Here is a 21,374-nt window from a genome sequence, read left to right on the forward strand (position 1 = left end):
AAATGGCAATATAAATTAAAATATATGAACTTAAGGTAAATAAATTTAACATTAGGTATGGTATAAATAATGATAAATGTGTGATGTACTGTAGAGTCATTAAAATGCTTTTAAAAAACATAACATGTTACCAGACTGTTAGACACTGCAGCCATGGTTCGCCAGTTTAGCAGTCTGCACTTGGTATTATTTTGTCATTCTTCAGTAAGTCAATGCAATGATTTCTAGAATTACATACAAGTCCTCTTTTTCAAAAGATCTGTTTTGCACAATGTTGAATACACTGCTTTTCATGTAAATAAACCAAGTGTATTTATTTAGAGAACCATTTTGAGAAGGCTCATTCGACTGAAGGAATATCTGTGGCAAGAGACAGGCAATGCTGCCTTGTATAGCTGAGGAATCTCCCTGTGTATTAGGGGTTGCAGAGCCTCTTTTAGACAATGGTAGTTTCTCTCCAAGTTCCCTTTGATACTCCTTTTGATCTGGCCCAATTAAACTCTTATTTTTTCTTAATGCATCCTCACATCTTTTAGTAAAATCTTTAAAGCAAAGTTGCAGTTTGTTGTGATGTCTTAATAACTTTGGATCACTGGGGATTTTAGACAGGAAAACTTGAGCAACTTCCAGAGTTCCCTGATTTACAGTGGCCCCTACAGAACCCTGAAGAACGATTTGAAATATTTTTGTATTTGCTGGATCCTGATGGGTTGCAAATGCTAATTCTTGGGTCTTTTTCGGCATACCTTCAATAGCAACTTCAATTGGTGTTAAGATTATCTTTCTTTGTGAGCCCTTGTTTGAATATAAGGAAAGGCATGAGAAGTAGTCCGGTTGGTCTTCCATTTGAATTGTTCGTGAAGTTCTCCAGGAGCACGACCATCTAAAGTGAAGGGTGTATAGTATATGAAATGGCAACGATTATAATTTTTGTCAAAATATGTGATTCTGTCCTTCATGTCATAGGTGTCAAACAAAGTATGGCTCCACATAGGTAATCTGAATATATGCCTTGTTAGGATCTAATTTACACTTATCTACAGGATTGGAGTCCTTGATGACTTCATCCACATCTTCTCCAAATCTTTCTCCATAGAATCCCCCCAATCTGTGAAATATCTCTGTGAGTTTGGTGATTGCAGGCTCCTTGTAAACAAACTCTTGCTCATCCAAATCCCCGAACTTAGCTCCATAAAAACCAACACGAAAGTAGGTGCCAAACATCCACTGATGGACAGTTTTGCTGAATGCTTCTTGAAGTTTAACATGGATTGTAGAGAGCTTCTTTACATCCTAATTAGCTTCATGGATAGGAATAAGTACTTTGTAAACTTCATTAACTGCTTCATACATGCCAGCCATAGACAAAGAAGCAGCTGTTTGCTCCAGCAGTCCCACCAGTCCTGACTCAGTGAAGTGTTTTCCTTAGTAGATGCCTTTTTCATCAGGGGAAACCACATCATGTGAGATAGTAGATTCTTCCAAAACATTAGACGAAATGCTCTGAAATGTGGCACAGCCAACAGGAAGGTACTTCTGGTCCTCAAGCATGGTCAGATACTCAGCCACAAGAGCAGCCAAGTGAGGACAGGAGGCACTGCCCAGCTTGTGCATGGTTGCCCCACTTAGAGCACTTGCCAGCCACATTCTACAGCCAGGTCAGCCACAGATCTGGAGAGGTCTGCTAACCCTGGGAAATTCTGTACACGACATCAACATTTCAGGATCCTCCTGGTGTTCCTTCATTTTAACAGTATTAGAAAGAATCATGTGGAGATTGAAAACCAGATCTTGGACCTGATCAGGAAATGTTTCTCTAAGTTCCAGGTCTTCTTCAGCATGTGTCAATATAGTCTTTAGAGAAGGTCTTATGAATTCTTCATTGAAGTTCTGAGATGTGCCTGCCAAGGAAGACAGTGACATTCTTACCTGCATTTTAACTCTGGCAAAGTTATTCCCAATCTCAAAATTCTGGCTCATGAGCAGGTACAGAGAGGTGCTGGCATGTGAGCGGATAGTGCCAATGCCACTAATGTAGTGCCTGATATGCTTCAGGCAGAGGTCCGCACACTGCTCTGTCTCCTCCTCAAACAAGGGCTCAGGGAACTTTGACACCAGAGCTCTCGTGTGGCAAAGCAATGCTGCAGGTGCTTTGGTTACAGGCCATGCTGTACAGGAGAACCTTCAGCACCCCACCCAGAATGCTCTCCTTGGGTCTGTCACAGAAAACTGCACAACAATCTCTAGTGTATCTAAGATGATGAGGTTTGCTTCAGTAGCCAGGTTCCCATCAATTATTGCTTCATGTTCAGTCTCTGCCCTTCACTTGTCAAGGTTCTCTGTGTTTTGACACCAGCGGGTGATATACTTTCTCTACCTCAGATTCTCCTGACTTTCAAAGGCACTTCCCGATGGGCTTCTTTACAGCTGTCCTCGGCTTCTGCGCACTCATTTCTTGCCTGACACCTATGATCCCCAGGACAGCTTAGTCAAGCTTTGCCCTCATGTCCTTTGATTTCTTGCAGGTCACACTGTTCATTCTTTCAAGTACCCCTTTCCCTTTGTACTCAAAGCAAGATACACAGTAATAAAAGCAGATCTAAGAGCCAGTTGAGCTGAAGGACTGAGAGGTCTGTAAATCACTTCTGCAGGACTGTCTCATCTGCATTCTTGAGAACCCAAAGCAGACAGATCAAGATGCTCCAGCTGGATTCTGCTGAAAAGGTGGTATGTTGCCTGCCACCCATTGATGTGAGGAGGAAACTACCAGGCCTTGTTAGCCGAGGACTGACTCACCATGGCAACTGTCTGGCTTATCATGCTTCCACTCTCACTATCATGAGCATAAGGGGCTATACAAATTGGTCTTCCATCTTGATTGTGTGTTTCTGTGAAATCATACAGTTGAGGTATGGTTTCCATGATAATACCAATCAGAGGAAGGTACAACATAGTCATCTGAGCCTTTATCTGAGGGTCAGAGTACCGTGGGTCAGAGTCATGACTGTATAGTAAATTGTGTACCATATTGATAACTTTCACATACAATCCAAACAGTCCTTAAGCATCAGGGTCTAAAATGATTGCCAGTTCTGTTAACACAAGATCTGCCAAATAATGATGCTGGTGGAAAAGCAAGAACAATTCAAACATATTTGCAATCTTCTGGTCCTGTACATTTGTAGAAAATCCAGAACTCTGAGATGTTGCAGAAGAAACAGAAGGTGATGGAGACGCATGGGGTAAGCAAGCTGCAGGGTAAGTTTAGTGTAACATGGTGCTCATGGCTACAGATGGTTCACAGGAAATCCAACCTCAAGGACACCAGGACACTTAGATTTGTCAGTGAATAAAGTTTTGAAGACATCTGTTTGTAGCAGGACTTTATAAAGCTAAAGACAAATCCTCTGTCCATAACAGACAATAAATCATTGAGAAAAATAATGCAAGGCTTGTATTGAGTCTCTCAACCATTTCAGTGTCCTTCTGAAACCATGAAACCACATCACTAGCAATTGTACCAAAAAGTGCAGCAATGTCATCCATGAAGCATTCTGGGAAGTTACTTTTCCTTGGAGCATCAAGCTCCAAGCCCTTTCCCATCAACTAAAAAAAGAACCAGGCTTGTTGCAAAACTGATTCATGAATGCTGTCACTGACACCACCCACTACAAAACCAGTTCCTCATAAAAAACTTTTTAGTTGGTAAGTGTCCCATTAATGTTTATAAGAAACTTGATATCGGCTTCCGGTCAAGATGGCGACTGCCTAGCTGCACTACAAACAACGAGGGAAAAAAAGGCAAGTATTCAAGGGAAATTAGGAACTTTCTGAAGAGGGAGGGCACAGATTGGGATAAAAGAGGGAAGCACACACCCCCGCGACCCACGCCCCGCCACCCCCCCCCCCCGCGAATAACTGCATCGGTCGCGGCCCCCGCGCCCAGCGGCCCGGCGCCCCGTGCACACCAAGCCCCACGCGCCCCGGCGGCCCAGCGCACCCCACAACCCCCGTGCCCCACACCCGCCGCACCCCCCGCACACCCCCAGCACGCCCCTCCCCCCCAGCGCGCCCCACGCTCCCTATACACACGGCAGACGCGGCCCAAGCCAACCAAGGCTTCCCGCGCCCCGGGCACCCAGGCCTGCCCTGCGCCCCTGCGCGCCCAAGACCCCTGCGCCCCCCCCCCGCGTGCCTCGAGACCACCCCACCCCCGCCCCACCCTCCCGCGCGCCCCACCCCCCCGCGCCTTCCGTGCTCTCTATCCACACACAGCAGGCACGCCCCAAGCGCCCCGCGCCCCGGGCGCCCAGGCGTGCCCCGCACCCCCGCACCCCCCCGCGCGCCCTGAGACCCCCACGCCTCACCCCCATGCGCCTCGAGCCCCCCCCGCGCGCCCCGCCCTCGCCTCCCCCCCCCCAGCGCGCCCAACGCTCCCTACCCACACGCGACAGGGGCGCTCAAAGCCCCGCAGCGTCCAGCGCCCGGGCGCCCAGGTGTCCCCCGATCCCCCCGCGTGCCCCGAGACACCCCGCGCCCCACCCCCACGCTCCTCAGGCCCCCCCCCCGTGCACCCCACCCCCGCCGCGCGCCCAGACTGCCCCGCAGCGTCCCACAGCATCCAGCACTCCATCTTACCTCAGCGTGCTCCACGGCCCCTGCACTACCCGCGACCCCCTGGACCCCCTCAGCCCCCTCCCCCGCGCGATCCGCCCCCTCCCCCCCCTACGAGTCCAGAGCACCCCACAGTATCCCACAGCGCCCCACGCTCCTAGCTGCCCCCCCTCCCCTCATGCCCTGCTGTTTTCACATCACTTGCCGCCGGTCAGTTTCTGCTGTGTCCTGATTCCGTATCCACATCATCTGCCTCTGCACTACAATTGCACATGCAGTGGGCCCAGTCCCACAGCAAGAGCCACATAAGTCCACACTGAGTCACTAGCGCCAGCGCAGGTGCCATCCCCTACCTGTACATCGCCACCCATCCCCCACTCCCCTGAGGCGGAAGAGCACAGACTGTTTACAGACCCCAGTGTACCCAGCCAGAATCTAGGCACCTTCAAGGCTTGCTACCTCAGTCCCTTTTCAAGCTCAAAGGCAGGCAGCTTAGGTGCATTACTGGGTGAGAATTCAGGCAACTTTGGTGCCCCTGTCAGGCTATAGGTAGGCGGCTTTGGCAAGAGTGAGCAAAAATCCAGGCTGCTTACAACTGCCCCAGGCTGCCTTGGATTTGCATTAAGCTAGATCCCAGGCTGCTCCACCCACCTACCTGCCCATACACTGACATGGGTAGACCACAGCGCAAAAGAAATAACACGAAAAATAAAATGGAAGAAAATCCAGACAGATCACCCAGTCCAACAAGGATCACAACAAACCAAAACATAGAAGAGTGTTTAGGATCAGAACATCAAGTGGAAGCAATGAACAATGCAACCCTGACCAAACTACTGCTAGATCTGACAGGAAAGCTACAAAGGATAGATAATCGTATGGATGCTACCATCACTAAGCTAGAGCAATATGATAAGACACTGGAAGGAATTCAAAGAGAGCTAAGAGAGTTGAGGGAGAATGAAAAAAAAGAGGACCTTAAAAATCAGCTGGCCACACTAAATGAAAACATAAAGAAATGCAAGGATGATTTCCAAGAATCATCAAGAAAATCAGAAAATGAGACAAAAAGGGAGCTGGACAAAGCGATGGAAGTGATACATAGGAAAGTAGTAGAAAATGCAAACTTAATTGAACAAGTCCAAAACTCACTAGAGGCTCTCAAGAATAGAGTCAGCGAAGTGGAAGATAGAAATTCTGATCTGGAAGACAGGATGGAAGAAACAGTTCGAGAGTCCAAAAATTTCAGTAAGTTCAAAAGTTCCTGTGAACAGAACATGAGAGAATTGTGGGATACACTTAAACGTCCTAATATCAGAATCATTGGAATACCAGAAGGAGAAGAATTTCAGACCAAAGGCATGGAGAACTTATTTAACACAATAATTGAAGAAAACTTCCCCAGTCTCTTAAAAGAAAGGCCCATCAAGATTCAAGAAGCAAACAGAACTCCTAACCGGCTAGACCAAAGGAGAAACTCCCCAAGGCATATTATCATTAAGACTCTAAACATTGACACCAAGGAAAAAATCCTAAAAGCAGCTAGGGAAAAACAGCACACCACTTTCAAAGGAAACCCCATCAGAATTACTTCAGACTTCTCAATGGAAACCCTGAAAGCTAGAAGGGCCTGGAATGATACTCTTCAAATACTAAGAAACTATGGCTTTCAACCTAAACTACTCTACCCAGCAAAAGTCTCCCTTATAATAGATGGTGAAAGGAAAACTTTCCATGATAAAACTCAGCTTTACAATTATATGAACACAAAACCAAACCTACAGAAAGTACTCCAGGAAATTCTCCACAGAGAGGAAACAAATAACCAAACACAAATGCCTACAAGAAGAAGATCACAGCAATCAAACCCAGAGTAGATACAAAAAAAAAAAAAAAAAAAATTCCATGGAAATGCCAACACACCTCTACCACCACAAAATGACAGGGATCAAATCAAATCTCACAGTCATCACCCTAAACATTAATGCCCTTAATTCACCCATCAGGAGACACAGGCTAACAGGGTGGATCAAAAAATTAGACCCCTCAATCTGCTGCCTTCAAGAAACCCACCTTACCACTAAAGACAGAAACCTCCTCAGGGTGAAAGGGTGGAAAACAATATTCCAAGCAAATGGGAATAAGAAACAAGCAGGTGTAGCTATATTAATATCAGATAAAGTTGACTTCAAACCAAAAACAATCAAAAAAGACAAAGAAGGCTACTTCCTACTTGTAAAGGGAACAATCCATCAAGAGGATATTACAATCATAAATCTGTATGCACCAAACACAGGGGCACCGCAGTTCATAAAACAAAACCTACTTGACAATAAAACAGAAATAACCACCAACACCATCATAGCTGATGACTTTAACACACCATTATCAGTAATAGACAGATCATCCAAACAGAAGCTCAACAGGGAAGTAAGAGAGCTCAACAAAACCATAGAGCACTTAGACCTAACAGACATCTACAGAACTTTCCACCCCAAATCCACAGACTACACATTCTTCTCAGCAGCCCATGGAACATTCTCTAAAATAGACCATATACTGGGTCACAAAGATAGCCTCCACATATTTAGGAAAATCGACATAATTCCCTGCATGATATCAGATCATAATGCTATATTCCTAGAAATCAACAACAAAAAAACCAACAAGAGCCACAACGGCAACTGGAAACTGAATAGCACACTCTTAAACAATAAATGGATAGTGGATGAAATAAAAAATGAAATTGCAAAATTCCTGGAATTGAATGACAATGAGAACACATCATACCAAAACTTGTGGGACACAATGAAGGCAGTCCTCAGGGGAAAATTCATAGCACTCAATGCCTTCATAAAAAAGACAGAAAAATCCCAAATCAATAGCTTAACCATCCACCTAAAGGCATTGGAAAAACAAGAAAAATCCAACCCAAAGAGCTCCAGAAGGAAGGAAATAATTAAAATCAGAGCAGAAATTAATGAATTGGAAACCAAGGAAACAATTAAGGCAATTGACAAAACAAAGAGCTGGTTCTTTGAAAAAATAAACAAGATTGACTAACCTCTGGCCAATTTGATCAAGCAAAAAAAGGAGAGACTCCAAATTAACAAAATTCAAAATGAAAAAGGAGAGATTACAACAGACATCAGTGAAATCGGCAGAATCATCAGGACTTATTTCAAAAACCTCTACTCCACAAAACTGGAAAATGTGGAGGAGATGGATAAATTCCTGGATGCATATCATCTACCAAAGCTAAACTCAGAGCAGATCAACCACCTCAATGAACCCATCACGCTCATGGAGATTGAAAAAGTAATAAAAAACCTCCCAAAAAAGAAGAGTCCAGGACCAGATGGATTCCCAGCCGAATTTTATCAAACCTTCATGGAAGAACTCAAACCAATATTCCTAAAACTGTGCCACACAATTGAAGAACAGGGAAAACTACCCAACTCCTTCTATGAACCTAGTATCGCCCTAATCCCAAAACCAGGCAGAGACGCCACAAGAAAAGAAAACTATCGGCCTATTTCCCTAATGAACATAGACGCAAAGATCCTCAACAAAATTCTCACAAACCGAATCCAACAACACATCAAAAGCATTATCCACCTTGACCAAGTGGGATTTATCCCAGGAACACAAGGGTGGTTCAACATACGAAAATCTGTCAATGTAATACACCACATAAACAAGCTTAAACATAAAAATCACATGATCATTTCGATAGATGCAGAGAAGGCCTTTGACAAGATACAACATCACTTCATGATCAAAACATTGGAGAGAATCGGCATGGCTGGTTCACATCTTAATATAATAAAGGCAATATACAAAGCTCCAAAGGCCCAAATAATTCTTAATGGAGAGAGACTGGAGGAATTCCCATTGAGATCAGGAACAAGACAGGGATGTCCTCTCTCACCTCTGCTTTTCAATATAGTTCTGGAAGTCCTAGCTCAAGCAATAAGACAGGAGAAGGAAATAAAAGGGATACAATTTGGAAAGGAAGAAGTTAAGTTAGCTCTATTCGCTGATGACATGATTGTATATGTAATGGACCCGAGAGACTCCATCCCAAAACTCCTGAAGGTGATTAACTCCTATAGCAAAGTAGCAGGATACAAAATCAACGCACAAAAATCGGAAGCATTTCTGTATGCAAATGACAAAGACACAGAAAAAGAAATAAAGGACATAGTCCCATTTTCAATAGCAAAAGATAAAATAAAATACCTTGGAATAACGTTAACCAAGGAAGTAAAAGATCTTTACAACGAAAATATAAAAACTCTCAAAAAAGAAATTGAGGAGGACTTGAAACGATGGAAAGACCTCCCATGCTCCTGGATAGGCAGAATTAACATTGTGAAGATGACAATCCTACCAAAGGCAATATATAGATTTAACGCAATTCCAATTAAAATCCCTACAATGTTCTTCACAGACATGGAAAAAATGATCTCAAATTTCATATGGAAAGGCAGAAGGCCTCGCATATCCAAACATATCCTCAGCAAAAGAAATACCTCTGGTGGCATCACCATACCCGATATAAAGTTATACTACAAAGCCATAGTAATAAAAACAGCATGGTACTGGCATAAAAACAGGAGTATAGACCAATGGAATAGACTTGAGGACCCGGATTTTGGGCCAAGCAACTATAGCTACTTAATATTCGACAAAGGCCCAAACAATATAGACTGGAAAAAAGATAGCATCTTCAACAAATGGTGCTGGACAAACTGGATAACCACATGCAGGAAACTAAAACTTGATCCACACATTTCACCATGCACAACACTCAAATCCAAATGGATCAAAGACCTCAACATAAGACCAGAAACCCGAAAACTACTGGAAGAAAATTTAGGAAGTACTTTCCATGATATAGGAATTGGAAAAGACTTCCTGAATAAAACCCCAGTGGCTCAATTTTTAAACAGTCACTCAACCATTGGGATCATATGAAGCTGAAGAGTTTCTTTACAGATAAGCATATAATAAACAAAGCCAATAGAATACCAACAGAGTGGGAGAAAATATTTGCAGGTTATCCAACTGATAGAGGCCTTATCTCTAGAATTTACAAAGAACTCAAAAGTCTAAACAATAAGAAGACAAATACCCCACTCACAAAATGGGGCACAGAGTTAAACAGGCAATTCACAGAGGAAGAGATACAAATGGCAAACACACACCTAAGAAAATGTTCATCATCCCTAATCATCAGAGAAATGCAAATTAAAACAACTATGAGATTCCACCTTACCCCAATAAGGATAGCCAACATCAAAAGGTCAAATGAAAATAAATGCTGGCGAGGATGTGGAGAAGCAGGGACACTCATTCACTGTTGGTGGGAATGCAGGATGGTACAACCACTTTGGAAAGCAATATGGAGACTCCTGAAAAAGCTGACTATAGAAATACCAACAGACCCAGTTATACCATTACTGGGCATGTACCCTAAAACCTTCAAACCAAAAGCCAGAGAGATTTGCTCAACCATGTTTGTAGCAGCTCAATTCGTAATAGCTAAAAGCTGGAATCAACCCAGATGTCCATCATTAGAAGAATGGATAACAAAGATGTGGTATATCTACACAATGGAATTCTATACAGCAGTAAGAAAAAACGACATAAAGAAATTTGAGGAAAAATGGTTGAACCTGGAACAGATCATTCTCAGCGAACTTACCCAATCACAGAAAAAAAATCGACACATAGTCTCACTCATCTGCAACACCTAACCTGAATTTGCCCAAGATGCCTTACATACCCAGCAAGTACCTCATGGACTAGACAATAAGATGGATGGGAGGGCGGGGAGGGAATCAAAGGGTGGAAAACAGTAATCCGGACCCAAACGGCAATGGTACCATAAAATTCTACTTCCTAAAAGACAGACCAAATGACTGAACCTTCACTAGTCCCTTACAGGAAACACCTGAACCACAAGACACTGGAGAGGGTAGGATCAAGACTGATCTAAATCTCCTACATCTTCCCTCCCTCCCTCTCCCCCTCTCCCCTCTATCTCTCTTCTCTCTAACTCTTGTATATTAGTTATCTTTTTCCTCAATTTCTTAGTGCACACTGACCTGTAACCCCCACTTCCAGCTTGGGCCTACAATCCACAATGAGCTTTTGATCAAAGAAACCTACAAGGTTTCCCAAAACAATGACAGGCTTCTGTCAGAGTAATTGATGACCCACCAAAGGCCAGTGGTAAGACCCTATTGCTGAAGACTCCATACGCAGCTGACACGTAAAATGGAATGACATGGCTGGAAGCCAGGAGAGAGTCAGTCCCCAGACAGTCAGCGTGTCTAGTGCCAGAAGGTGCTACATAGGCGACTGGGGGAAGTGACCAAGATCTGTCCAAGCAACACATTGTTTAACCTAAGTAGCAACAATTAACCAGATGTGATACCCATACAAGTGCAATAGTGGTACACAGCCATGGTGAGGAATCAATTGCTCTTGATTTGGCTAACTGATCCACTCAGTGGTACTAGACCCTTAGCTGGAGCTGGGAAACAAGTCAGAACCATACCCAAACACAAGCCCACTCTACAATATCAAGCTACCATCAATCACGGGGTATAAGAGGGCCTACACCTATCAAACTGTCTATCAAAAAAGTAAGTGCTATCTCAATTTTCTGGGTGCTAACTCACTCTCTGTTGGAGAATCTGCTTCTCTTTTCCAGATAGATGCAGATCCTAAGAAGAGAGCTGCCCCAACATACCTCAGAAGGGGCCCAACTGAAACTAAGGACAACTGGTGAAATAAGCAAGGGTGATGTTTTCCTGTGAACTGGATACCAGCACAAAGGGGAAGGAGATCAATTCAGAGAAAAATCAACTCCTACCAAATCAGAGAGCCAGAGCCTCAGAGGCCCCCAACACCTCAGCACTGAAGCAGACCAAAAATGAACCCAACATGGCTCAGGGAAATCTTGCGGAAGAGGGGGCGGAAAGAATGTCAGAGTTACATGTTGGGTCATGATTTTCAGAGACATTTATCATACTAATACCTGGGGGCTAACTCCACAATGCACGACCCATTTTCATTAATAAGGAGGGTCTAATGGGAGGGGGTAGATCACAGATGAGCCTAAATAATGGTACCAAACTGCCTGTATTTACTGAAAAGAAAACTAATAAATTAAATTTAAAAAAAAAAAAGATACAAATGCTAAAGAAAAAAATGAAGTGAAAAATGCAATGCCACATAAAAAGTTCCTTGAAAATTCATACCAATAAAATTTATCATGTGAAAAAAAAAGAAACTTGATATCTCTGTATGCAAAGACATATGGTTACAACTTTGATCCATAGCCTTATTGTCTATGATTGATCGGACTTGATCATCTGGTAATGTGGGAGTCCCAGATATATCTTGGTTGCTATTACTAAGGCTTTGAGAATGATTTAAATTAAGGCTTGCAGGTTTCACAGCAGATCTAGCCATGGTAGCATAATGTACAGATCTTCCCAAACTCCTAGGACTTGGTGATGGTGAATTAGGGTAAGTATTTGGCAGATAGAACACATAGTAGATATATGATGCAAGAAGGCTGTTTCTGCCATGCTGATCATGATTTCCTCCTAAGATTTTATGAAGTTGAGTTATAATAGATATCATAGCTTTTTGAAAGATGCTTACCCTAGACTAACTATTTGGCCAGCAATGACAGGTGGTCTAACAACTAAAAGTATCAGTTTATCAAGCAGAAGGTGAAGAAACCTAACTACTGGTCCCAACTGAGATAAATTCAAGGCTGAAATGCTGCTCTTCAGCTCACTTTCTAAGTTATTTCCCATGATTCACATGTCCCCAATTCAGACTGGGAACATATGCTCATCCAGAGCATTGACCAGAGCAAAGAACTTGTCAAGATATGGATCCTGTTTGTGGATAGATGAAACAGCAATAACTTCAACATTAAGCACACCTTTGTGGTTATTAATTCATTTCATGCCAAGTAGAGGAGCCTCAGGGGAGAGTACAGAATAAGCCTGTGGAGGTTTTTCCAGTGACACCAGTAAGCAAAACTGTCCTGTCTTCAGCCATCCATTCTGGAGCATTGGTATCCATGTATATCCAACTGGGCTCTCAAGAGGAGTATTTTGTTTTTGTTGACAACTTAACATGATACAGAGCAAGTGATGATGGTCAGTTAAAGTGGCAGGGAGCTTAACCTTGACTTCTTCATGTTATGATATATCATGATTGTATAGGCTTCCTTTGAAAATTCTGAATAGCTAGATTTACCAAAGATTACCGGCATAGCATTGCTTGGATCTTCGCCATACATAACTTGGACTTTCACTGTTATGTTTCTGGCCGAACCTTGATGATTGGTAAAATTAAGACTTTGAGGCTATATATAGAGAAGATGTCTGTAAGTAGTATTTGGAACAGAGATATCCCTGGCAGGAAACTCTAAGATTTCCCTGGTGGGTCTGACTCTACTGACAGAGTAAAGTTTCACTTGAAGCAGCTCTGGGGTGAGGCAATAATGGGGATTTTCAGGTGCAGGAGAGATGTCTATCTTCAGCTGAGCTATAATGGGTCTCAGCCACCATAAGACTGACGATGGCCTTCTCATATCAGCAAGGAACTTGTACAGATCTTCATCACTTAAGCGATCTCCTTCCTGCTTAAAAAAATTGTCACTGTGAGAGTAGCAGAGCAGAAGCTGGTCAGGTTGCATGTGTCATCCCCACTTGTTGTCCTTTCAAGTGACCATCTACCAACAATACTAGGATTCCTTCTTTCTGACCAAGATCTTTTGAATTCTCCAGTACTAATTTCTGCTTCTGTGGAATCTCTTTCTAGGCTCCCAGCACTGCTCAAGATATTCATTAGAAGGATGGCAGTCCAAGCAAAAGTCATGTGGTACTTCCCAAGTCTCTGAAACAATTGATCAGCTTGAATTTTCAGTCTCTTCAATTTTTCCTTATTCTTTCTGACATCAGCTTCTTTGAAAATCGTATATGGTTCCGCACATTCTCCATGCTACAGGACTTTTTCTAGCTTTATTACAAGAAACACATCTTGGGAAAGAAATGGTTGATCCTGCTAGGGTAGTAATGGCAGCACATGGTACATGTGGACATAACAATCCCTTCATCTGCTCAGAATTAAGATCAAAATAAGTTTTCTGAAATCTTTTTCTTTTTCTTGACATCATATAAAGCCAAACTTGCAAAAATGGTCTCAATTTCATTCTCAAACTTGACTGACAAACACTTTACAAGGAGTCTTTGACCAAAGTGCTCTTTGAGTACCTCAGGAACACTAAGCCGCTCAATCAATTCTTCATCTGGTGACAGATGCAAACCAAAAAGTTCCTCATGACAGTTTGATTTCCTTTGGTCATCATTCTGATGGTCTATTTCTTCATTTGGAGTTTGATCAAGTAAATTAGGAAGCAAGGCATCAGGAAGTGAGTTTTTCAAGGAAAAGATACTGAAGGCCCAGCTACCCCTTGGAGTATCATCTATTGACATCGAATGTCATTTCAGGTCACCTTGGTCATCCCGGTAGCTGCTGCCATCTGTAGCAACATCAGACTCAAAGAGCTGCTTAGGCAAACCCTTTGCCTTTCTTTCTGCTTATGCAATGTGTTGGGATTTGTTCCCAGTTCATGATATTTTTTGGTCACAATTACCCAGTCTTCTAAGTAGCTTCTTATACTATCTCTAGCATGTGGATCCATTTCACTTTCATTAGTTACAGCTGAAACAAGAGTTCTGCAGTCCCTAGGGCTATAAACCATCAAATCACCTAGGGGCCCAGAATCCACAGCTAAAGGGTGAGTAATGAGGTACTCTTCCAGGTCTACAGGATCAACAGTTTCAGTAAGGGGCACTGTGGTGTAATGGGATATATTGCCAACTATGTTGACATTTTTGAGTAGTTGAGGAGAACCACTGTATTGTCCAGAGATCTCCTTCCTAACTTCTGCTGCCACAGTTCTCTATCCTAAGATCATCAAGCAATTATTTCTCTAATATAAAATGTCTTATATTCTTTGATTCTCTTCCAAAAATTAAACTGTGCTTTCTCTCCACTATTCCACTCACATGCAAGTGCATAGTACAAATAAATGCCACAAATGCTGGAATCCTGTGCTGAAATTCTATTTGGGGAGAAAGGAGGCTTCCAAGGAAAGAGAGCTCAGGCACTTGGATCCTGGGATCTGACCACATCTGGGCACAGAGCTCCTTTCTGTCCCACCTCTGTCCTTCTCCAGACCCAAAAGTAACTGCGGGGCTGCTGCTTCCTACCAGCGCAGGGGCGTGGAGCTTAGCCCGCAACTTTTCTCGTGGCCAGTGGAGATGGACGCAGCCCTGCTCACAGTGTCCTGCAGCCCACAAGGCCGCCCCAGCCCGCCTTTTGTTGGATGCAGGTCAGCAACCCGGCCCAGCTGGGAGGGCGGGTTCCCATGAGTGTCCGTTCTGGGGGGCTGCAGATCTCCAGGCCCAGCCGGCTTCGAGGCCTTGGCAGGGTCTTGGAATATGTTTTTGTATGTGTAAATATGAGTGTTATGTAAAGGTTAACTATTTCAGAAGTACTCTAGAGTCTAATTAAACCCTTTCTATTTGAGGAAGAAAAGACAATATTTCAAGCACCAATACTCCTTCTGAGGAACTGCTATAAACTATAGGATGGGGCAATTCCTAGAGTAAGAAGAGAATTTGTGACTATTTACTGAATTGATGTGCAAAACCAACATAGCCATTGGAATACCCAATTAGATCACTAATACAAGGTAAGAATGAAAAAGATGATAAAAGAGACTAGAGAAATGACTGTTATTTCAAACACAGTTGTATCATCATTTTACAGTTATAGTACCACACTTTTGGCTGTGTGTTGCAGGGGTATGAACATGTGTATGGAGATGTATACACCCTATGTATATGTGCACATGCAAAGGCTAAAGAAGAAATAAGTTGTTCTGCATAAATGCTCTTCTATATTATTTCCCTGAGAGTCTCTTACTAAACCTGGAGTTGCCACTTTTTGGTTAGACTGGCTGACCAGGAGCTCCAGAAGTCCTCTTGTCTTGGCCTGCTAGGACTAAGGTTACATGAGTTCATGACCATCCTCTTGTCACTTTGCTATCTAATCTCTTAGCTTTCTTTCATGTTAAGGTAAAGGGTTTGTGCTCTCATGTTCTGCTTCCCACATGTGTGCAAATATAATGTATGTGCCAGAGGCCCTTTCTTGGGAGGTTTTCTCTTTCTCACCCTTCTTGAATCTCTGTTTCGAGCCAAGTAAGGCGGGATTTACTTTCTGACCTGAGTCTTCCTAGCTTTCTTCTGGGTACCAATTCTCCCTAAAATAAACTTCATAAGTCATAATTTACCCTTCTAGAGTCTGTTCTATCAATTCTTTGTTAAAATGCATAATATTTCAAAAATCTAAGAGAAGATACTGACTTTAGTTTACCTGTCTTTGCTTTGGATCTATCCTGTATTCTGTACTGTACCCATCTTCATACTTAAATATATATGCATAGAGTGAGAGCTTCAACACTCTCTTCAAGTTTAAATTTAACTTGACTTACTTTAAGGAACAGCTGCTGCTAGCTCAAGGAATCCCAGCTTCCTGGTACACAGAGTGTGGAACAGCATATTCCACAGGGAATACATAGACAGTACTGAAAAGTCGCTTCTGCAATTGTTGGAGGACTTTGCTTTCTGTCAGTCCCTGGAACATGGTGAGGCGTCTAGAACCCACGACCCCTTAGTGGATCACTGGCACTTAAGCTCAAGATGGTGAAACAGGTCTGATTTCTTATATCTGACCCAAAGATCCAGGCTGCAGTCTATTGCCATGCTGTCTGTTTCTGGCAGCTGGAAATTCTGACTCAAACTCGTTTAAACAACAAGGAGGTGCTCTCCTGTAATGAGAAGTGGAAATGCAGCTCCATGATTTGGCAGCTAGACCCTGTCATTGCTTTTTAGGCTTCCATACCTCCCTGCTTGGTTGTCTACACCAAAGTTATCATTTTCAATCAAACTCTGGTTCTCTTAGTCCTGTCAAGGAGGATGAGACAGTATTGGAACTAGATAGTTGCCTTAGCTAGGAAGAAGATAAAGAAAAATGGCCCTTGGTAGGTTGCTGCATTCTACCCCAAGATAGTGACCAAAGAGGGTGATACCACTTTCTATTTCTTCCTGGCCTCAGAGAATATTCCTGCCAGTTGGCTAGCCTGGCAGACTTTCTGGGACCTGAACAGTACTGGATGCATGATTAACCAATCAGCACCTTGGTCTGTGTTTAAGCTGACCAATCATGGACTATGGATTGGCAGAATTCCCTCATTCAATAAAAGTCCAAATTCCTCTGTGGAAGTGAATTTTCAGTTCTGGAATTCTTTTTCCATGAGGAGTTTCCCTGTTTTATTTACCTCTTATTTCAAATAAACTTTTCTCTTATAATCACTCTCCTGATCTTTAGTTTTTTAAATGCCAGAGAAAATGAACTCCAGCAACTCTAGATGATTTCAGTGGCTCCCATGGCAAAATGTAACTTTATTTTTCAATCCCACACACTTAGACATAAAGTCACAGAGAAAGTACACTTATGTAGTAGGGAAGAGATGGGAGGACAACCAACATGGAACAGCAGTGGTGATGCCATGGTAAGCTGTTGTTTTCTTATTCTAATTTTCATGGCCTCATGATTGGGTTGAAGAAATGTATGTATGATGGATAATATATGGTTGCCAAATTGATAGTATTTATAATCACCATGGAAACAAATCTCTGGGCATGTCTATGAGGGACTGTCTAGATTAGGTTGGTTTTTGTGTTTAATTGGATGAGTTTATTTATTTTTATTTTATTTTTAATTTTTGTAGTCAGTGGATACAGTCAAGTTGGTACCGTTGTTAGCCTCCTCCCTTTCCTCCCCCCTTCACAGGGACCCTCCTTGTTGGGGTATATGGATCATACATTGTGGCATTAACCTTTAGTTTCAGGTAGGAGGAAATGTCTCTGTGTGTCATGACCCAATTTGTGGCTCTGACATTCTTTCCTCCCCCTCTTATGCAAATTTCCCTGATCCTTGTTGGGATCATTTTAGGTCTGTTTCTGTGTTGAGATCTTGGATACCTCTGTGTCTCTGGCTATATGGCTTGGAAGGGGTTATTGTTCTCTGTGTCTATCTCCTGTACTGTTGTGCCGGTTCCCTGTTTGCCAAGAAAACAGCATTCTTGCATGTTTCTCCAATTATTCTTGGTATCAACTGGGGCCCTTTTGAGGTATGATGGGGTGGTTCTTTCCTTAGAATCTATGTCCATCTGAAAAAGAGAAGCAGATTCTCCAACAGAGAGTAAAGTTAGCACCAAGTAAATGTTTGATAACCATTGTTTTTTAGAGATAGTTTAAAGGAGAGTGGGCTCAATTTTGGATATGGTTCTGACTTGTTTCCCAGCTCCAGCTATGGGTTCCATTCCACTGAGCAGATCAGTTAGCCAAATCAAGAGCAGCTGGTTTCCCACCAGGGCTATGCACCACTATTACGCTTGTATGAGCATCACATCAGGTTGTTTGCTACTAAGTAGGTTAGACCATGCATTGCTTGCACAGATATTGGCATTTATCCCCCAGTTGCTCATGTATCACCTTCTAGCACTGGACACACTAACTGGGGACTGATTCTCTTCCAGCTTCCAGCCATGTTGCTCCATGATATGTGTCACCAGTATATGGTGTCTTCAGCAGTAGGGTCTTACCACTAACCTATGGTGGGTCATCAAGTGCTCTGACATGATTCTGTCCTCTTTTGGGAGACCTTGTAGGTCTCTGTGATCAAAAGCTCATTGTGGATGATATCCCCCTGCTGGTACTTGGAGTCACAGGTCAGTGCCCAAGAAGAGAAGGAAGAAAGAATAAGTGATATAAAAGAGATAGAGAAATGAGAGAGAGAAGAGAGAGAGAAAGAGAGAGAGAGAAGCAGAAACAGGAGGATATAACGGTTATTTTTCATCATACTCTCTCCAGGGCCTTATGAATCTGGTGTTCGCTCTGGTAGAGGTTCAACCATTTGGTCTGTCTTTTAGGATGTAGAGTTTTATGGTGCCATTGCCTTTTGGGTACAGGTCTGTGTCCTCCACCCCCTCCCTTGCCTTTTCCTCCCTTGCCACCTCCCTATTGTCTGGTCCTCGAGATGCTTGGTAGGTATGTCAGCAACTTGGGTAGATTCAGGTTAGGAGCTGTAGATGAGTGAGACTATGGGTGATTATCTTTCTGTGATTGGGTGAGTTAACTAAGAATGATTTATTCCAGGTTTGACCATCTTTCTTTAGATTTCATTGTGTTGTTTTTCCTTACTGCTGTGTAGAATTCCATCCTATAGATATACCACATCTTAGTTATCCATTTGTCTAATGATGGACATCTGGGTTGATTCCAATTCTTGGCTATTACAAATTGAGCAGCTCTAAACATGGTTGAGCAAATGTCTCTGGAGTGAGGTTTGGAGCTTTTAGGGTACATGGCCAGTAAGGGAATAACTGAGCCTGTTGTTAACTCTATAGTAAGTTTTTTTTAGGAGTCTCAACATTTCTTTCCAAAGTAGTTGTACCATCTTACATTCCTACCAACAGTAGAGGTTCCTATTTTTCACATCCTCACCAGCATTTGTTTGCATATGATTTTTTGATATTTGCTATCCTTACTGGGGTAAGGTGAAATCTCATAGTAGTTTTAATTTGCATTTCCCTAATTATTAGGAATGATGAACATTTCCTTAGGTGTGGTTTGCCATTTGTATTTCTTCCTCTGTGAACTGCCTGTCCAGTTCCTTGCCCCATTTTGAGAGTGGGTTGTTTGACGTCTTATTGTTTAGGTTTTTAATTTCTTTGTAGATTCTAGAGATTAGGCCTCTGTCAGTGGGATAGTCAGCAAATATTTTCTCCCATTCTGTGGGTAATCTGGCTCTGCTTAGATTAGGTTATTTGTGGTGGGAGGACCTACCCTTAAGGAGATTGCTGGTTGAGCACCAGCATTCATCACTACCTGCTTCCTTAATGTGGACTGAACATAATCAGCTCTGCTTCATGATCATGCCACCATGTCTTCCCTGCCATGATCAACTCCAAAGAGTAAGTCAGAATAAACCCTTCCTTTAATTACTTTTGTTCAGACATTTGGTTACAACAATGTGGAACTAACTGCAGCAGCATGTTTCTCTCATCCTACAGGTTGGTAGTAGATCTTAACTCTGAAAGTTATTCTATTCCTATGAAACCAACTCTGCTAGTCATCTAGGAGTGATAGACTACTTTCTTACATAAGTCTTGTTTTCCCCAACACAGTCCCCCTGATAGTAGTAGGGATTGGTCTTGAATAAAGAAACACAGTCTAGTACCTATCAATGGCAAGCCAGAAAAAAGCTAACAAGTGCTTATGTAGTTTCTCAATGTGCATTTGAACTAAGTACAAGTGTGAGTGTGAATGCTTGAGTGTAAGGATCAGTGTGTTCATGTGTACATGTACATGCATCTATTGAACATCTACTATGTGCCTATTAATCCTCCTTGAAGCATCAAGACACAACCATGTGCCAAAAGTACAATCATCTAGATGCTGTCACTCATTCAGTTTAATCCATGGTAGTTATCGCAGACACAAGTTCTTCCTGTAGTAAATGTTTTTTAAAAAGGATTATAAGTATATTAGTGAAACATTTGAAAAATGTGTATGCTACATGTCTTAGTAATTAAGGCCAGGCATTTCTTTTGAAGAGAGAGAAAAGGCAACTCAAATTTCTTCCTTTGAAAGTATGTCACTGTTCTGCACCATGTATTAGAACTATTAGTTCTGTCACCAAGGATCTTTTGCACAGTGTTTACGCTTCAAGCTTAAATATTTTATAGGATTCAGGCTTGAGATGGTTTATTTCTATTTGCCTTTAATTTCCCTATGCAATATTGCAATGATACCGTAACTTAAAGTTGAATTATAGAGAGGAGCCATGTTGCTTTCAATTGCCTACACTTGATGGCCAGCCATATAAAGACAGCAGAAACACAAATAACCACAGCAACAAAAGCACAATTTCAGAGCTGGTTCCATCATCTTTGCACTGAAAAATGGTTGTGAAGAACTTCCCAGCTGAGTCATGCTGCAAGATTCAGAAATATATCAAAGCTGCATGAAACTGAGTCCATGGGCAGCTGCCTACAGTTGCTCAGGCCTGTTCGGACAACCCCCACCCATCAGAAACCTTGTGATATACACACTTAACTCATCTCCATCCATGTGCATGTACCTGCCACTAACTTTGTGAGTGCACACTATGTGGACAGGTAAGTAAATACTATAGAAAAACATGTTCCCATCCACTCACACATCTCCTAAATTCTCCCCATGAGCAACAATATATTTGACTCCAAAGTGACACACATGCACTAAGGGGATGAAAAAAAAAGAAGCAAAGAAAAAATAAGGGTGAATAGAAGAAATATCCCAGGTTCTATGCACAAAATACGTGCCTAGAATATATACAAGTTATAAGTACATCTTACATTATCTAATCTTTGATTGACATGGCATATAATTTGCTTTTGCATCTCTTGATGACAGCACAGAGAGAAATAAAAGCTGTGCCCTTCCATGGAATGCATGTATGTATTTGTGCATATATGTGTAGATCATGTTTGTACAGGTGCACATGTGTGTGGGGTAGACATGAACCGTGTGTGTGTGTGTGTGTGT

At 42.4% G+C, this 21,374-nt stretch overlaps 1 pseudogene; it reads right to left on the minus strand.

The window, feature by feature from the left end:
* Positions 1-317: 317 nt before the first annotated feature.
* LOC101608753 lies at positions 318-14,431 on the minus strand (annotated as a pseudogene).
* Between the last annotated feature and the right edge of the window lie 6,943 nt (positions 14,432-21,374).

The sequence above is a fragment of the Jaculus jaculus genome, chromosome 8 (assembly GCF_020740685.1).
Source record: "Jaculus jaculus isolate mJacJac1 chromosome 8, mJacJac1.mat.Y.cur, whole genome shotgun sequence".
Taxonomy (NCBI): Eukaryota; Metazoa; Chordata; class Mammalia; order Rodentia; family Dipodidae; genus Jaculus; species Jaculus jaculus.